At 51.3% G+C, this 19,489-nt stretch overlaps 1 protein-coding gene across 3 annotated transcripts in view; it reads left to right on the top strand.

Moving 5' to 3' along the window:
• The first annotated feature begins 204 nt into the window (after nucleotides 1-204).
• Nucleotides 205-19,489, top strand: part of B3GAT1 (beta-1,3-glucuronyltransferase 1) — a 62,288-nt gene continuing 43,003 nt past the window's right edge. For 2 of the 3 annotated variants that reach the window (XM_083163531.1, XM_083163530.1), the window contains exon 1: nucleotides 206-526. The gene's annotated coding sequence lies outside the window, so the exon portion shown is untranslated. Of the gene's footprint in view, nucleotides 527-19,489 lie in introns of all 3 variants that reach the window. The other variant, XM_083163532.1, reaches the window with a different exon arrangement.

Consider the following 19,489-nt stretch of genomic DNA (forward strand, 5'->3'; position numbering starts at 1 on the left):
GATGCCTCTTCCTAGGCCCTGTGCCAGCCACATACAGTGGTCATTGACATAACACGACGGAGGAGGGGGTGGGGGGTCGCCCCCCTCTGCCCCCCACCCGCCTGTAGCAGCAGAGCAGACGGATTTGGATTCCGGGGGGCGCTGCAGCATGTACCAAGTGCAGAGCACCCCTGCTGCTGCTGCTGCCCCCACCCCCTCCTCAGCACTAGGATTGGTACAGACCGAGCAGTGTCTGGGCATCTCCTCCGTCCGTGCTGCCGCTGCGTGTTGTTGGGTCTCCGCAGCTTTGTCTGGATGCAGCCATAGGGACTCTCCGGCTCCATCCAGCACACACCCGGGATCCTGCGTGTGATCTGCTGGGGGGATCTGGTGCCCTCAGACCCGGGATCCTCGGGAGGGAGATCTGCACAAAGGATGTACTGAGCCCACATCAATCGCTCTCTGTTCCCAGAGCAGGAGGATTAGGGAATGAATGGGGGACCGAGATCAGTGCAGAGGATGAGGCTGATCCGCAGCACACAATGAGGTATGCTCCCGTTCATCCTGTCCTGCCAGCCTTACCCTTGCCAGCCTCACCCCTGCCAGCCTTACCCCTGGGGGCACCTGCTGGGGGTATGAGGTATGCTTCCATTCATCCTGTCCTGCCAGTCTTACCCCTGCCAGCCTTACCGCAGGGGGCACCTGCTGGGGGTATGATGTATGCTCCCATTCATCCTGTCCTGCCAGTCTTACCCCTGTCTGCCAGTCTTACCCCTGGGGGCACCTGCTGGGGGTATGAAGTATGCTCCCATTCATCCTGTCCTGCCAGCCTTACCCCTGCCAGCCTCACCCCTGCCCTGCCAGCCTTACCCCTGCCAGCCTTACCCCTACCCTGCCAGCCTTACTGCAGGGGGCACCTGCTGGGGGTATGAGGTATGCTCCCATTCATCCTGTCCTGCCAGTCTTACCCCTGCCAGCCTTACCGCAGGGGGCACCTGCTGGGGGTATGATGTATGCTCCCATTCATCCTGTCCTGCCAGTCTTACCCCTGTCTGCCAGTCTTACCCCTGCCAGCCTTACCCCAGCCCTGCCAGCCTTACCCCAGCCCTGCCAGTCTTACCCCTGGGGGCACCTGCTGGGGGTATGATGTATGCTCCCATTCATTCTGTCCTGCCAGTCTTACCCCTGTCTGCCAGTCTTACCCCTGCCAGCCTTACCCCAGCCCTGCCAGCCTTACCCCAGCCCTGCCAGTCTTACCCCTGGGGGCACCTGCTGGGGCTAAGAGGTATGCTCCCATTCATTCTGTCCTGCAAGTCTTAGCCCTGTCCTGCCAGTCTTACCCCTGTCCTGCCAGTCTTACCCCTGGGGGCACATGCTGGGGGTATGAGGTATGCTCCCATCCATCCTGCGCTGCCAGTCTTACCCCTGCCAGCCTTACCCCTGCCCTGCCAGTCTTAACCCTGTCCTGCCAGTCTTACCCCTGGGGGCACCTGCTGGGCGGGGGAGTGGATGCGGCACTGGGGGGCACAAACCCCCCCCCCCACAACTTTGTGTAGTTGGTGCATGAGGTGCTCATTCAGTAACACAGGGTGGTCACAGCGTAACTGCGCCCATTCCTCCTCCTTATTTATGGTGCAAGCCATCGCTTCTCCTCCCCCCAAATGCCACACTGTGCCTGCTACCAACCCAGATGGACCCGACATGTCTGCGCCCAGGGGCTGTAGGGTCCTTGGCACTGGAGTGACAACATTGGCTTACCCAACAGGTCTGGGCATACTATTAGGCTGATTACCTGCTCGGGGGTCCGGCTGGTAGTGGTGTGGGCTGCTGGCAGAGGTGGCAGGCTGCTCTTTGTGTGCCAGGGGCACCGGCTATATAGGTGCTGCTGTAGCTGCTGCTTGTATGTACGCGCATGTAACCCTACCACCCATGAGAGTGACAAGTTGTCGCCCACTGTATGTATCAATGAATTGCTGTAGAACATTAGGTGGAGAACGGCCTGGAAAGCACATTCCAAAGTCTCCATTACACTTCCAGGCTGCAGCTGGATCTTAGAACGTGGCTTGCCGCAGCAGCTTTACTGGCCTCTGGCCTCTCCGCCACCTGTGACAATTGGCAGCCCGTGGACTTCCTTGTGTGCGCCCTGAGAAGATGTAACGAGGGTCATCTGGTGGATGCAGAGAGGGATCAGGGGCATCTGGCCTCCCGCCTGCTTTGCTGAGTCTGTGGATGATACTTGGAATGGAGAATTAGATGTCGCTGCTGGGAGGTGGAAATTGCTTTGTGGCAGCAGCAGTGAGTGGGGCTGGGGACGCAGAATATGCTGTATGGGCTGCGATGGGGCAGCTGCAGGGTGGGATGGGAGCTGCTGTATATACTGGTATATACTGGTATTACAGACGACACAGTGCCATGATTGTTTCCTGGATGGGAAGCTGGCGGAGAGAGTACAGAGCTGTGTGTGGTGCAGACGGTGATCCCAATCTATAAATGCACAGAGTACCTCAGTGTATCACTGACTATCCATTACCCAGGGACCGGGTAACAAAGAGCCTGCGTTTGGGTATTTCAGGGATTGTGTGCAGCAAATTCATACATTAGGGCACCCTGAAAAGTTTTTTGGGGGTTTCTTGCTTTTGACCTGAAGTGTAAGTGGGGGGCAATGTAATATTCTGCAGTCTCCTGCTTCCAGGCAGCAGTGCAGCTGTGGTGTAACATGCTGCCTACCTGTATGAGGTGTTTGTGCTGCCTTATATAACAGGGAAGAGTATTATCCTTCCCTCACTGCCGCAATTACCTGGATTATTCCCAGGTCAACCAGGGTAAAAACAGTCCCTAAAAAACAACATGGGTCCAGTTACCCAGGAATGCAACCTGGGTCAGGCGCAGGAGTGACCCGAGTAAGGGAACAGTGTAAACAGGTGACCCGGGTCATGCGGCCAGGGTCCCAAACCATATAGAGAGGGTTTTAATGGGACCTGAGATAAGACCGCCACTATCCCGGTACCAGCCTGGGGCGTGACTGGGGCTTGAGGACACTGGTACCAGAATTCAGTTGTCCGGGTCTGACCCTGGTTATAGGTGGAAAAGGGGGCGATACTGTACAGCCTTTTACTCTAAGGATATATATATATACTCACACACACACGCACAGTATATATAGGATTCAGAACCTGAGGCTCGTGTTTACTTGCAACTTCTGTGCATTAATCTTGTGCAGGTTAAATGTGTGCGTGCATGCGTGTGTGTATGTGTGTGTGCATGTGTGTGTGTGTGAGTATATGTGTGTTTGTGTATGCGTGTGCATGTTTCAGTATGTGTGTGTGCGATTGTGTGTGCTTGCATGTGCACGTGTATGTATGTGTGTGTATATATATATGTGCGTGTGTGTGTGTCTGCACACGCCACTGTGCCAATGCCCTGTGCATTTCAGCTTTCTCTGTCATCCTGCGGCCAGCTGTCCCTGGCACTGTGTAACGGGCACAGTTTATCCGGGTGTTACACCTGGGCCCAGCTTGGGTCTGTTTCTGCTGTTCCCACTAATGATTTGCTGATGAGACAGGAATGAGAGTTATATAACGCCAGGATGGAGGTCTACAGCAATCACACATCGTGAGGAGGAGGAGGAGGATGATGGTAGCACACAGAACAGCCTGAGCCTTACACATTGGGGGGTGCAGCCTGAGCCTTACACGCTAGGGGTGCAGTCCGTGCCTTACACGCTGGGGGTGCAGTCCGTGACTTACACATTGGGGGGGTGCAGCCTGAGCCTTACACGCTAGGGGTGCAGTCCGAGCCTTACACGCTGGGGGTGCAGTCCGTGCCTTACACATTGGGGGGTGCAGCCTGATCCTTACACGCTAGGGGTGCAGTCCGAGCCTTACACGCTGGGGGTGCAGTCCGTGCCTTACACGCTGGGGGTGCAGTCCGTGCCTTACACATTGGGGGGTGCAGCCTGAGCCTTACACGCTAGGGGTGCAGTCCGAGCCTTACACGCTGGGGTTGCAGTCCGTGCCTTACACATTGGGGGGTGCAGCCTGAGCCTTACACGCTTGGGGTGCAGTCCATGCCTTACACGCTTGGGGTGCTGCCTAAGCCTTACACTCTGGGGATGCAGTCCGAGCCTTACACGCTGGGGGTGCTGCCTAAGCCTTACACTCTGGGGGTGCAGTCCGAGTCTTACACGCTGGGGGTGCTGCCTAAGCCTTACACGCTTGGGGTGCAGTCCGAGCCTTACACGCTTGGGGTGCAGTCCGTGCCTTACACGCTTGTGGTGCAGTCCGTGCCTTACACGCTTGGGGTGCAGTCCATGCCTTACACGCTTGGGGTGCAGTCCAAGCCTTACACGCTTGGGGTGCAGTCCGAGCCTTACACACTGGAGGTGCAGCCCGAGCCTTACACGCTTGGGGTGCAGTCCGAGCCTTACACGCTTGGGGTGCAGTCCGTGCCTTACACGCTTGGGGTGCAGTCCGAGCCTTACACGCTTGGGGTGCAGTCCATGCCTTACACGCTTGGGGTGCAGTCCATGCCTTACACGCTTGGGGTGCAGTCCGAGCCTTACACGCTTGGGGTGCAGTCCGAGCCTTACACACTGGAGGTGCAGCCTGAGCCTTACATGCTTGGGGTGCAGTCCGAGCCTTACACAGGGGGGGGGGGTGCAGGCGAATGCTGGTACCTTCTGTCAGTGCCACCTGGAGCTGGGGAACCGCACAGATACAGGGAGAGGGCGCTTACGGCCAGCAGAGAGTATGGTCTGGAGCAGAACACGTGGCGCATGCCATCCTTCCTACCTGAGACGTACAGACCACGCTCACAGCACATTGCATGTCACCAATCAATCAGTATTAGTGTCCTGGCCAGGGGGACATTACTAAGATGAATCCATTTTCTTGGTAGTTTGTTTGAGGCTTCGCCAAGTCTCGTCTTCTTATTAATCATCTTCTGTTCCGTTGGATGAAGTCTCTGAGAGGTGACACTTGTCATTGTGTTGGGGACCAGCAGCAGATGATAGGAGAACATTGCATCCTGCTTGGGGCCCAGGGCAGATGCATCATCTCGGCTTGGGCACCAATCAGCGCCAACCCTGGCACATCTGTCCTGTGTACGCTTGCGTGGGAATGTCTCAGCTGCTTAGGGGGATGGAGGACATTACAGCCACCAATATAAAGCTCCTCGTCCCGGCTCTTGTCACCGTGTTTGGAGCATCCACAGACTGGATGTGACTGATTTGTGTTACCTAGGAAGCTGCAATGTAAGGTCTAGGCGATCATCTGCCAACCTCCCATCTTGTGCCGCACCTGGGACGCTTGGTATCAGAGTGGGCACCAGCGCTTCCCCCGCTCTACTAGCCTGGTCTTAGCTGTGCGCTTGCTGCAGTTGTCAGGAACAAGGTAGAAACATACTTACCTACTTAATCAGGGAGATTGCAGAACAGGAGGTCAATGCAGGGCAGCAGGAGATTTATTATTGAAACTGAAGCCTCCTGCAGGACTCAGGAGAGCAGGTAACTGGGCAGAAACCTATGTGAGACGCCTCCATTGTTATCCTTCAGTGAGTGATTCCGATCCTCTAATATCCCCTTTCCATCTGCCTAAAAATCCAGGTTTTGCTGGGACGACCCAGAACTCAGGTCGGTGGAAATGGCTACAAGGAAAATAACCTGGGTCTAGTGAGCTGGGTTTTTCCCTTGACAGGAGCAGGGTTTATAGCAGGTATAACACGGGTAACGAGCTGTGGAAACGGCTGTTACCTGGGTTTTTTGACCTGGGCAGGGAAAAAGCGGTAAGCAGGAACTCTGGGCCTTATTCTGCTTGGTGCGGTGAAACGTACGTACGGTCCGTTTCACCGTACGCGGACGGTGAGCGTAAGTCCGCCCACAAAACATCCGCACACGGACGGTCACAAACACTGACAAAAGGGAGTGGCGTAAACTTGAGCGTACGCCACCGTATACGGACGGGTCTCGTCCGTTTTCCCACCGACATCTTGCATATATCTGAGCGTACGTCACAGTGCAAGTAGAAATTGAGTCTAAAAACATCATTGTTGCTCTTAGATGTGGTTTATGTGTATTTTTCCTAATAAAAAACTGGTATGTTTGTATTACAGTGAAAAAGTTGACACATGTCGACTCCTGTGAATTGAGTGTCCTGCTTTTTAAAGTATACAAAAACACTTTCTGAATGGGTGTAGATGGTTATAAAATAACTACCTTGTCATATATAAGCAGGTCATAGAATGAATATTAGCTAATCTTACATGTAGAGAAGTGTAGAAAGATAAGCTTCCAAGGTGTTTGAGGGCTGTGTGTGGCTTGCAGGTAGTGAAATAATGGTTTGGACTTAATAGGCTGCAGCATTGCTTATTACATTCAGGTGTATGTGTTTGAGTAATTAGCAGACCCAGGCGACCGCTCTCATGCGGTATCTCTAGGGGTGGTCTGGAGCTATCTTTGGCGTCCTCCTGTTTTTGGCCCAAAATGCACAGCGCTTTCGCTGATCAAGCGGTTGTAGCACCGTGCATTTTGTGTGCACACCCCCGTGTACGCCCATGTTTACGCCCAGTTTTCCTCATTATTTCGGCCGCTCCCCTAAAAACGCCCCCATGCCGCCCACAATGACCGTACTCTCGCGGACAGGTTTTTTCGCACGGAGAGACCCGTCCGTGAGCGGTGTGAGATCGGCGCGCTTGCGCATTGTGAAAGCTACGCATGCGCAGATGAAAAAAAACCCAGATCCGACCGCGTACGGTCCCACCACACCAAGCAGAATAACCCCCTCTGTCCCTGCGGTGGTAGATAGTTCATCCTGCCCATGGGGTCCCATTCTGCTAATATCGCACCCAGATCGCATTGCAAACGTAATCAATGATGAAAGAGGTCTTGGCATGAGAGCTGACACTCCTTTCATCGCTGAGGGATGGAGTTTGCCTGGTACTTGGTGCTGCATACATATAACTGCAGTCACTGCAGAGACGTCCAGGAATCTTCTGCCAAGGTCAGGCTTATAAACACTGTGCTATAGGCTCATCCTCAGTTGGCACGTGCCTGCTGGAAAGGCTTAACGTTGGCTTTTTATTCTTTAAAGTGTCCCATCATTAATGCAGCGACGGATATCCACCGCTCTCGTCGTTCTGGGGCCCATTTATCATGTTCTATTTGCAGCGAAATCACGGCAAAACTGCAAACATTACGTCTCCCCTAAATGCACCGCGAAAGCCTGCACCACGAGAGCATGCACCACAAGATCCTGCACCGCGAGAGCCTGCACCAGGAGATCCTACACCACGAGAGCCTGCACCGCGAGAGCCTTCACCGGGAGATCATGCACCACGAGAGCATGCACCGCTAGAGCCTGCATCGGGAGATCCTGCACCGCGAGAGCCTGCACCGGGAGATCCTGCACCGCGAGAGCCTGCACCACAAGACCCTGCCCCGCGAGAGCCTTCACCGGGAGAGCCTGCACCGCGGGAGCCTTCACCGCGGGAGCCTTCACCGCGAGAGCCTTCACCGCGAGAGCCTTCACCGCGAGAGCCTTCACCAGGAGATCCTGCACCACGAGAGCATGCACCGCGAGAGCCTGCACCGGGAGATCCTGCACCACGAGAGCCTGCACCGGGAGATCCTGCACCACGAGAGCATGCACCGGGAGATCCTGCACCGCGAGAGCCTGCACCACAAGACCCTGCCCCGCGAGAGCCTTCACCGGGAGATCCTGCACCGCGAGAGCCTGCACCACAAGACCCTGCCCCGCGAGAGCCTTCACCGGGAGATCCTGCACCGCTAGAGCCTGCACACCACAAGATCCTGCACCGCGGGAGCCTTCACCGCGAGAGCCTTCACCGCTAGAGCCTTCACCGGGAGATCCTGCACCACGAGAGCATGCACTGCGAGAGCCTGCACCGGGAGATCCTGCACCGTGAGAGCCTGCTTCACAAGATCCTGCACCGCGAGAGCCTTCACTGCGAGAGCCTGCACCGGGAGATCCTGCTCCGGGAGAGCCTGCACCGCGAGAACCAGCTCCGGTCTTTGCAGATGTAGGTCCAATGGAACCCTCTGCTGGAAATGGCCACTGTGCACGTGCGGTCAGCGGGACCGCGCAAACACGAAAGCTCTTCACAAAGACGGGCTCTTTCTCGAGTCTGCACTGCTTGGAAAGGCGCCCGGACTGGGAGCATTGCTTGGACTGATTCACACCTGATCCTATACTGCGCCTTTTGTACGTTTGTGTTCTGCCATCATTATTGTGTTAGGTGTGTGTTATTAGTTGTACGTTTGTGTTCTGCCATCATTATTGTGTTAGGTGTGTGTTATTAGTGGTACGTTTGTGTTCTGCCATCATTACTGTGTTAGGGGTGTGTTTTTAGTTGTACGTTTGTGTTCTGCCATCATTATTGTGTTAGGTGTGTGTTATTAGTGGTACGTTTGTGTGCTGCCATCATTAGGTTAGGTGTGTTATTAGTGGTACGTTTGTGTGCTGCCATCATTAGGTTAGGTGTGTGTTATTAGTTGTACGTTTGTGTGCTGCCATCGTTAGGTTAGGTATGTTATTAGTGGTATGTTTGTGTTCTGCCATCATTATTGTGTTAGGTGTGTGTTATTAGTTGTACGTTTGTGTTCTGCCATCATTATTGTGTTAGGTGTGTGTTATTAGTGGTACGTTTGTGTGCTGCCATCATTAGGTTAGGTGTGTTATTAGTGGTACGTTTGTGTGCTGCCATCATTAGGTTAGGTGTGTGTTATTAGTTGTACGTTTGTGTGCTGCCATTGTTAGGTTAGGTATGTTATTAGTGGTATGTTTGTGTTCTGCCATCATTATTGTGTTAGGTGTGTGTTATTAGTTGTACGTTTGTGTGCTGCCATCATTAGGTTAGGTGTGTGTTATTAGTTGTACGTTTGTGTGATGCCATCGTTAGGTTAGGTGTGTGTTATTAGTTGTACGTTTGTGTGCTGCCATCGTTAGGTTAGGTGTGTTATTAGTGGTACGTTTGTGTGCTGCCATCGTTAGGTTAGGTGTGTGTTATTAGTTGTACGTTTGTGTGCTGCCATCGTTAGGTTAGGTGTGTTATTAGTGGTACGTTTGTGTTCTGCCATCATTATTGTGTTAGGTGTGTTATTAGTTGTACGTTTGTGTTCTGCCATCATTATTGTGTTAGGTGTGTTATTAGTTGTACATTTGTGTGCTGCCATCATTACTGTGTTAGGTGTGTTATTAGTGGTACGTTTGTGTTCTGCCATCATTACTGTGTTAGGGGTGTGTTATTAGTTGTACGTTTGTGTTCTGCCATCATTATTGTGTTAGCGGTGTGTTATTAGTGGTACGTTTGTGTGCTGCCATCATTAGGTTAGGTGTGTGTTATTAGTGGTACGTTTGTGTGCTGCCATCATTATTGTGTTAGCGGTGTGTTATTAGTGGTACGTTTGTGTGCTGCCATCATTAGGTTAGGTGTGTGTTATTAGTGGTACGTTTGTGTGCTGCCATCATTATGGTGTTAGCGGTGTGTTATTAGTGGTACGTTTGTGTGCTGCCATCATTAGGTTAGGTGTGTGTTATTAGTTGTATGTTTGTGTTCTGCCATCATTACTGTGTTAGGTGTGTTATTAGTGGTACGTTTGTGTGCTGCCATCATTATTGTGTTAGGGGTGTGTTATTAGTTGTACGTTTGTGTTCTGCCATCATTACTGTGTTAGGGGTGTGTTATTAGTTGTACGTTTGTGTGCTGCCATCATTATTGTGTTAGGAGTGTGTTATTAGTGGTACGTTTGTGTGCTGCCATCATTACTGTGTTAGGGGTGTGTTATTAGTTGTACGTTTGTGTTCTGCCATCATTATTGTGTTAGCGGTGTGTTATTAGTGGTACGTTTGTGTGCTGCCATCATTAGGTTAGGTGTGTGTTATTAGTGGTACGTTTGTGTGCTGCCATCATTAGGTTAGGTGTGTGTTATTAGTTGTACGTTTGTGTGCTGCCATCATTACTGTGTTAGGGGTGTGTTATTAGTTGTACGTTTGTGTGCTGCCATCATTACTGTGTTAGCGGTGTGTTATTAGTGGTACGTTTGTGTGCTGCCATCATTACTGTGTTAGGGGTGTGTTATTAGTTGTACGTTTGTGTGCTGCCATCATTACTGTGTTAGGGGTGTGTTATTAGTTGTACGTTTGTGTGCTGCCATCATTACTGTGTTAGGGGTGTGTTATTAGTGGTACGTTTGTGTGCTGCCATCATTACTGTGTTAGGGGTGTGTTATTAGTGGTACGTTTGTGTGCTGCCATCATTACTGTGTTAGGGGTGTGTTATTAGTTGTACGTTTGTGTGCTGCCATCATTACTGTGTTAGGGGTGTGTTATTAGTTGTACGTTTGTGTTCTGCCATCATTATTGTGTTAGCGGTGTGTTATTAGTGGTACGTTTGTGTGCTGCCATCATTAGGTTAGGTGTGTGTTATTAGTGGTACGTTTGTGTTCTGCCATCATTATTGTGTTAGGTGTGTGTTATTAGTTGTACGTTTGTGTTCTGCCATCATTATTGTGTTAGGTGTGTTATTAGTTGTACGTTTGTGTGCTGCCATCAGGTGTGTGTTATTAGTTGTACGTTTGTGTGCTGCCATCATTATTGTGTTAGGTGTGTGTTATTAGTTGTACGTTTGTGTGCTGCCATCGTTAGGTTAGGTGTGTAGCTGTAAGTTTGTTTTTCTCCATAGACTTATTACACATTACTATACATGGCTGCGCTCAGGGATGTGGCCGGGCTGGCGGGTGGTGCGACGAGGGCCGCCGCCGCCTCGCTCCATGGGTGAGGGGGGTAGATTTGCGCCGCTCATCTCGATCCAGGGGGGGAGGCCTGCTCCCAAGTGCCGCACTTTAGTGGCCTGCTCCCCAGGCAAATGCCTAAAGCCGGCCCTGGCTGCGCTATTGTTCTCTAGCTCTGTGCCGTGTGCGGCACCACTGCTGGTAATGTGTGTGAGGTCCGCAGCAGCTGCTCCGCATCACAGATACATATAGCAGGAGATAAAGTGATGGGTCTATTTCTTAAATCCTTAAAGAGATATTTCTTAAAGAGATCACATACCATCCAATCAGCACCTAACTGTCATTTTTCAAACACAGTATTTGCCCTGCCAGTTAGGAGCTGGAACTTTATCTTTGCCTCCTGTATCTCTCTCCAATGCATAGTACCCCCTAGTCCTTCTGGCTAGAAGCGACCTTGCAAAGCTTCAAACGGGCACTGAAAACCTATTCATCAAAGCGTACCCTTCTGCTGCGTGAACTAGCTAGTTCTCCGACCCCTTGCCTGTTTACATCCTGCTATCTAACCACCACCCCCTCGCTTGCACCTCTTGTAATCTGTCTGTCTCCCCTTCCTACTAGATTGTAAGCTCCTCTGAGCAGGGCCCTCTTCCCTCCTGTTGTCAAAGCCAACTTCTCTTCACATGTCACTCACAGCTCTCCTATACTCCAACACTCAGTGACCATCTTTGTCCGCATACTCATCTCCATCATTGGCCTCAAGCCTCTAGTTGTATGTTATTGAGTCCTCACTACTTATATTTAGGCTGTAATGTGTATTGTACTGTGGCGCTCTTTATTTGTACTCTATCTCTTTTATTTATCCACTGTAATACTAAGTTTTGTCTCCCTGTACTGTTCCTTTGTACGGCGCTGCCAAACACTTGTGGGGCCTTATAAATAAAATTATAATAATTATAATAATAATATTGATGGAAGCCGGAGCAGCTTTAGCGGCGCAATAAATCTTCTGTGAGTATGACCGATGCAGCGCTCAGTAGATTTATCTTCTGTGGTATAATCAATGTAAATCAGTAGATTTAGTTCCTTCAGGGATCAATTGTGCAACGCTCTGCAGATTTAGGGATCACCGATGTACCTTGTTACAGATGTGTTCTCCTTCGCCCATCCGTTTTGTTCCCTATGGTATGCTTGGCGCACATGTTACCTCTGCCCCACCTGCAGTGCAGCATGCTTTTGACCATTTGTGGGCTTTTCTGCTTTGCTAACAAAACTGAAGCAATAAAAGTTCCAGTGCACGTGTCATCCGCAGACCATGGAAGGCCAGGGGAACGGCGGCTCATTACTGCTGCCCTGTATAATGTGAGCGGCACAGATATGACCCAGCCCACGCGGCTGCGAGACCTGTGCTCATTTGTTGGGATGATTCCGCCGGTAATTCATGACATTGTCTATTGCAACAAGAGGGTTGTGTATCATACAGTGCTGTGAGCATGCAATCGCTGTGTATCATACAGTGCTGTGAGCATGCAATCGCCGTGTATCATACAGTGCTGTGAGCATACAATCGCCATGTATCATACAGTGCTGTGAGCATGCAATCGCCGTGTATCATACAGTGCTGTGAGCATGCAATCGCCGTGTATCATACAGTGCTGTGAGCATGCAATCGCCGTGTATCATACAGTGCTGTGAGCATGCAATCGCCGTGTATCATACAGTGCTGTGAGCATGCTAATGCCGTGTATCATACAGTGCTGTGAGCATGCAATCGCCGTGTATCATACAGTGCTGTGAGCATGCAATCGCCGTGTATCATACAGTGCTGTGAGCATACAATCGCCGTGTATCATACAGTGCTGTGAGCATGCAATCGCCGTGTATCATACAGTGCTGTGAGCATGCAATCGCCGTGTATCATACAGTGCTGTGAGCATGCTATTGCCGTGTATCATACAGTGCTGTGAGCATGCAATCGCCGTGTATCATACAGTGCTGTGAGCATATAATCGCCGTGTATCATACAGTGCTGTGAGCATATAATCGCCGTGTATCATACAGTGCTGTGAGCATACAATCGCCGTGTATCATACAGTGCTGTGAGCATGCAATCGCCGTGTATCATACAGTGCTGTGAGCATGCAATCGCTGTGTATCATACAGTGCTGTGAGCATGCAATCGCCGTGTATCATACAGTGCTGTGAGCGTGCAATCGCCGTGTATCATACAGTGCTGTGAGCGTGCAATCGCCGTGTATCATACAGTGCTGTGAGCGTGCAATCGCCCTGTATCCTACAGTGCTGTGAGCATGCAATCGCCGTGTATCATACAGTCCTGTGAGCATGCAATCGCCGTGTATCATACAGTGCTGTGAGCATGCAATCGCCATGTATCATACAGTGCTGTGAGCATGCAATCGCCGTGTATCATACAGTGCTGTGAGCATGCAATCGCCGTGTATCATACAGTGCTGTGAGCATACAATCGCCGTGTATCATACAGTGCTGTGAGCATACAATCGCCGTGTATCATACAGTGCTGTGAGCATGCAATCACCGTGTATCATACAGTGCTGTGAGCATGCAATCGCCGTGTATCATACAGTGCTGTGAGCATACAATCGCCGTGTATTTTAGGTTCTGTAGGGGAGTCTGGGAACCCATCTCCGGCGCGGAATATAGCGCCTTTATAGACCACCAAAAGCAGATCAGCCAATCAGAATGACTCTATATGTCATTTCTGCTGCTGGTGAATCCTTTCATTGTGAAAGGGCCAAGTGGTAACTTCTGGTCTGTAAGTGGGGGTCTGTTCCCCCCTTCTCGCCTCATACATAAAGGATTTATGCCAGCACTAACTTTGCCGTATTTGCACTGATGCCCCCACTGCTTTTGGCAGGACGATTGCTCAGTGATTTGCTTCCTATGCCTTTGCCCGGTAATGCCTATTGATCAAATATCGCGCTGCAGAATATCGACCCAGAGAAAGTGGACAGCGGCCCAGACAAGTGACAGCCATTGCTAGGTTACCATCGGTGGTATAAAACCATTCAGAGGGAAACCATCCAATGTTCATCCTTACTGAAGTACAGGCCAATCGGTGCCTTGGGGCAGGACTTTGCAGAGGCACCAGGGGAGCGGCTATGTGTCCTGTCCCGTCACTTAGGGGTAAGGGTTAGAGGTGGGCACTGCAGGGTGCATGCCTGGCGTATCCTGGGGGGCACTGCAGGGTACATGCCTGGCATATCCTGGGGGGCACTGCAGGGTGCATGCCTGGCGTATCCCGGGGCACTGCAGGGTGCATGCCTGGCGTACCCCGGGGGCACTGCAGGGTGCAAGCCTGGCATATCCCGGGGCACTGCAGGGTGCAAGCCTGGCGTATCTCAGGGCACTGCAGGGTGCATGTCTGGCGTACCCCGGGGGGCACTGCAGGGTGCATGCCTGGCGTATCCCGGAGGCACTGCAGGGTGCATGCCTGGCGTATCCCGGAGGCACTGCAGGGTGCATGCCTGGCGTATCCCGGGGGCACTGCAGGGGCCATGCCTGGCATATCCCGGGGGCACTGCAGGGGCCATGCCTGGTGTATCCCGGGGGCACTGCAGGGGCCATGCCTGGTGTATCCCGGGGGCACTGCAGGGTGCAAGCCTGGCGTATCCCAGGGCACTGCAGGGTGCAAGCCTGGCGTATCTCAGGGCACTGCAGGGTGCATGTCTGGCGTTCCCCGGGGGGCACTGCAGGGTGCATGCCTGGCGTATCCCGGAGGCACTGCAGGGTGCATGCCTGGCGTATCCCGGGGGCACTGCAGGGGCCATGCCTGGCATATCCCGGGGGCACTGCAGGGTGCATGCCTGGCGTATCCCGGTGGCACTGCAGGGGCCATGCCTGGCATATCCCGGGGGCACTGCAGGCAGTACTGGGGCAGAGTTGCAGGAGGCAAATCCAGGCACATTGCCAGCCAGATGCTCTTTCCTCAGGGCCCTGCGCCCCTGGCAACAAGACATACACCCCCCCCCCCCCCCCCCCCTGCAGCCCTGCACCGACCACACCTGTCCCACTATCACCAGTGGAAGCCTGGACTCTGCCTGCTCCCAGTACAATGTATCCCAGCCGGCCGCAGGACATTTGCCGGTGTCATTTTGTCTTTTGTAAATGACTTTCCAGCATTGATTGGTGCTCGCCGGGGATGTCATTTCATACTCCCAGTAAAAGGCGCATTTGGCTGCTGGCATAGGGATAATTGGGCACTTTCTATTGACAAATCCCTTTTACAGCCTTGGCCGCTGCAGACTTGGAGCCTCCATATTGAGCGGCGTTAGGGGGGCCATACTGCGCCCCACATACCAGCGCTGAGGGAAGTTTGCTGCCTAATTGTCTAACACATATTACAATGATAGATTTTATTTGGGGATATCTGAACACCCCCCCCCCCCCCCCCCGGGTCGGCCCTGCTTATAATGTGACCTGATGAATGACCCCTGTATTAGTGTGCGGCCGTCATTCCCAGCTGCTCCTCTCCCACTGAGGATGTCTCAGGGTAGACCGAGGACTGCGCAGATTATTCCGAGTCGTCGGACTGAATTTAATATTTCTTTTCATTCTCTCCCTTCCCAGAGCTATTTAACGTGATTTGTGAGTCGGAAATGTTTAACGCTGATTATCGTTATGTAATTCTATTACCTCCTGACTTGTGTGACCCGCCACAGTCTCGTCCCCCAAACGGCACTGCGCTTGCTGATCCTGTTCCTACCGTCTGCGTAATATACGATGGATTAGAAGTCAGTAATGAATACAGGACGCACAATGTTGGCACCTATTATTGTTATCATTTAATAATAATAATTTATTCCGTGCTTAGTTGCACCGTCGAAGAAACATGGCAGCGCTACCAATGTACGGCGCCCAAGGGGTTACATAACCCCTGGTGATAAATGGTACATCCGGCGACCGTTAATATACAATGTGACTGTAGCTAGGGTAGAACGAAGCACCAAGATATCGTCACCTCGGACATGGTTGTAGACCTCATAGGCCACTGTATTCTGCTGTGCTTTTTATTTATAATTGCGGTAAATAATGGTAATACGGTTCTGTCCGCTGCAGAATATTCCTGCCGCCCAGGCCTGTGATTGGGTCTAATGGACATTTAGGGGAAATGGCTGCCGGGTGTAGAGATAGCGCACACTAACGGCGATAATGACTCAAGGGAGCTTCGCCTGCACTGTGTATATATATGTATATATATATATATATATATATATATATATATATATATATATATATATATATATATATATATACGACATATGGTATAATGACTTCCAGACTGGTATTATTGGCTGCATGCTACATAGGGGGTTATTCTAGTTCATTCTTTCTGACAAAATCCTTCTTAGATGGACAAAACCATGTGCACTGCGGGTGGGACAGATGTAACTTGTGCAGAGAGAATTAGATTTGGGTGGGGTTTTTCTTCAAAGTGAGATCTATATTGCAGTGTAAAATAAAGCAGTCAGTATTTTCCCTGCACAGAAACAAAATAACTCACCCAAATCTAATTCTCTCTGCACATGTTACATCTGCCCCCCTGCAGTGCACATGGTTTTGTCCATCTAAGAAGGATTTTGTCAGAAAGAATGAACTAGAATAAACCCCATAGTCACAAGCAGCAGAGACCAGCGGATTTGTTTAAGTCTTTTAACCTTTGACCTTATTGATTCTTATAACCTAAAGTTAAACTATCAGAACGTCCCCCAGGGTATGTTATGCAGACGCTGCGTCTCTGGACGAGTGGCCTGCTGGTTGGGGGAGACTCTGTCCTCTCATGGCCTAGTTAGTGGTAGGAGCCACATCCAGATTCTCTGAGGAAATATACTTAGTTGGGAATTCTATCTCAGACGGGATGTCGCTATGGGAAAACAATCAGATATTATTTTCTAGAAGAAGTAGTTTCTGATTTCGTTGCCCATAGCAACATCCCATGTAGAACTCCCGTCTTATGATATTTCCCACTCTGTGACCCTGAAAAATACCTTTTCCAGCCTCCGCCTCACAGTGCAAAGTGTCGCCATTCTCATGTTTGTTGCAGTAAGTTATTGTGTTCAGAAGCTGTGCCACTGCGTTATAGGATGGCGCACTCTGTTCTATCGTCAGGTGACATTACTGTGTGGTAACAGTGACAGTATTTACTGTATGGCGCACTGTGTGGTAACGGCGCACTGTGTGGTAATGGCGCACTGTGTGGTAATGGTGACAGCATTTACTGTACGGCGCACTGTGTGGTAACGGCATGTGACAGCATTTACTGTATGGCGGACTGTGTGGTAATGCCGCATTGTGTGGTAACGGTGACAGCATTTACTGTACGGCGCACTGTGTGGTAACGGCATGTGACAGCTTTTACTGTATGGCGGACTGTGTGGTAACGGCGCATTGTGTGGTAACGGTGACAGCATTTACTGTATGGCGGACTGTGGTAATGGCGCATTGTGTGGTAACGGTGACAGCATTTACTGTATGGCGGACTGTGTGGTAACGGCGCACTGTGTGGTAACGGCATGTGACAGCATTTACTGCACGGCGGACTGTGTGGTAATGGCGCATTGTGTGGTAACGGTGACAGCATTTACTGTATGGCGGACTGTGTGGTAATGGCGCATTGTGTGGTAATGGTGACAGCATTTATTGCACGGCGGACTGTGTGGTAACGGCGGACTGTGTGGTAATGGCGCATTGTGTGGTAACGGTGACAGCATTTACTGCACGGCGGACTGTGTGGTAACGGCGGACTGTGTGGTAATGGCGCATTGTGTGGTAATGGTGACAGCATTTACTGCACGGGGGACTGTGTGGTAGTAGCGCATTGTGTGGTAATGGTGACAGCATTTACTGCACGGCGGACTGTGTGGTAACAGCGGACTGTGTGGTAATGGCATTTGACAGCATTTACTGTATGGCGGACTGTGTGGTAATGGCACACTGTGTGGTAACGGCATGTGACAGCATTTACTGTACGGCGGACTGTGTGGTAACGGCGGACTGTGTGGTAATGGCATTTGACAGCATTTACTGCACGGCGGACTGTGTGGTAATGGCGCACTGTGTGGTAACGGCATGTGACAGCATTTACTGTATGGCGGACTGTGTGGTAATGGCGGACTGTGTGGTAACAGCGGACTGTGTGGTAATGGCGCACTGTGTGGTATCGGCATGTGACAGCATTTACTGCACGGCGGACTGTGTGGTAACAGCGGACTGTGTGGTAATGGCGCACTGTGTGGTAACGGCATGTGACAGCATTTACTGTACGGCGGACTGTGTAGTAACAGCGGACTGTGTGGTAATGGCGCACTGTGTGGTAACGGCATGTGACAGCATTTACTGTACGGCGGACTGTGTGGTAACGGCGGACTGTGTGGTAATGGCATTTGACAGCATTTACTGTATGGCGGACTGTTTGGTAACGGCAGGTGACAGCATTTACTGTACGGGAACAGATTCATCAAAGTTTGGAAAGAGATAAAGGGGTATACAGTGTGTGCTAAGCCTGGGAGAGAGATAAATTGGACATAGATAAAGTACCAGCCAATCAGGCCCTAACTGTCATTCTTCAAACACTGGGCAGGATGCACTAAGCTCCACCATCGCGGGGTTTTGCATTGTTAATAGTCGCATATGCACTAATGAATGCAAAGAGCTCAGACAAGAGCCGTCCTTCGCGCTGCACCCCGTCATTGGTCCTCGGGGTCTGCATGCGCACAGTGACCTTGACCGCAACGGGGCATGCTGGGACAGAACTGTGACAGATCCCTCAACCAGTGCTGGGAACTGAAGCCCATAGGGTAACGCCAGGCGATTCCCTGCCCAGCTATACCCCAACGTTCTGGGCCACCAATCACAGATGCCTACTTCCTGCCAATCGCCTTTCAAATGGCCGGTCATAGGTCGACGGTGTCTAGACAGCCAGTCAATAGGTCAACATTGACAAAGGGTCGACATGCCACAGTGACTGCTAGCATGATGCCGTACCACCACTTCCCTGGCCAGCTCCGTTCACCCACCTAGGCCTGACTTTACCAAACCAGGGACACTTTATTGTGGCAAGTGAAGCCATGGTTTTTTATTGTGTTTACCCCGCCACGGCGTCCGACACCATGGCCCTCGTTATTGCTGTTGTCCGTCGGCTGCTCCCACTTCTCAGGGACTGACACGCCGCCTTGCCCAGTGGAGCGATCGTGGTCCCAAAAGAAAGAGTATAAATAATCCGGGGTCTAGAGCGACAATGGAGGGATATAAATATCGGTGATCACACTAACTCATGTACAGGCGTCTATGATTCATCGCCCTCATTTCCCAGGCGTCCTCCAGATCAGTCTTGTGCATTCCACACGAGCCTTAGCATTATATAGAATCCCTGCTGTACATGGCAGCAATAGGAAGCAAATCGCTGCTGGAAATGAGGTGTAAACCGCATACAAACAGGCCAAAGACCAGCACAGCAGCGTTTGTCTTCTGTTCTGTGAACAATAAAGTCTTGTTCAAATCAGGAAAAAAGTAGCTGTGATTTTGTAATGACTAATTAATGAGGGTAAATACATATAGGGCCACGGTAGATGGTATCAGCCTCAGGTAGCGGAGCGAGGCTTTGGTGAATTGGGCAGTTAGTAGCTCCCACGGAGAACAGTGGAGACTGAGGGGGAGCGCTATTGTAGGTGCTCACAAATATGGTGATATTCCGCAAACGTCTGTATTCTGCAGATTGGCCGCATTGCTCGG

Source organism: Crinia signifera, chromosome 19 (genome assembly GCF_055691185.1).
Source record: "Crinia signifera chromosome 19, ASM5569118v1, whole genome shotgun sequence".
In the NCBI taxonomy this organism is placed as follows: Eukaryota; Metazoa; Chordata; class Amphibia; order Anura; family Myobatrachidae; genus Crinia; species Crinia signifera.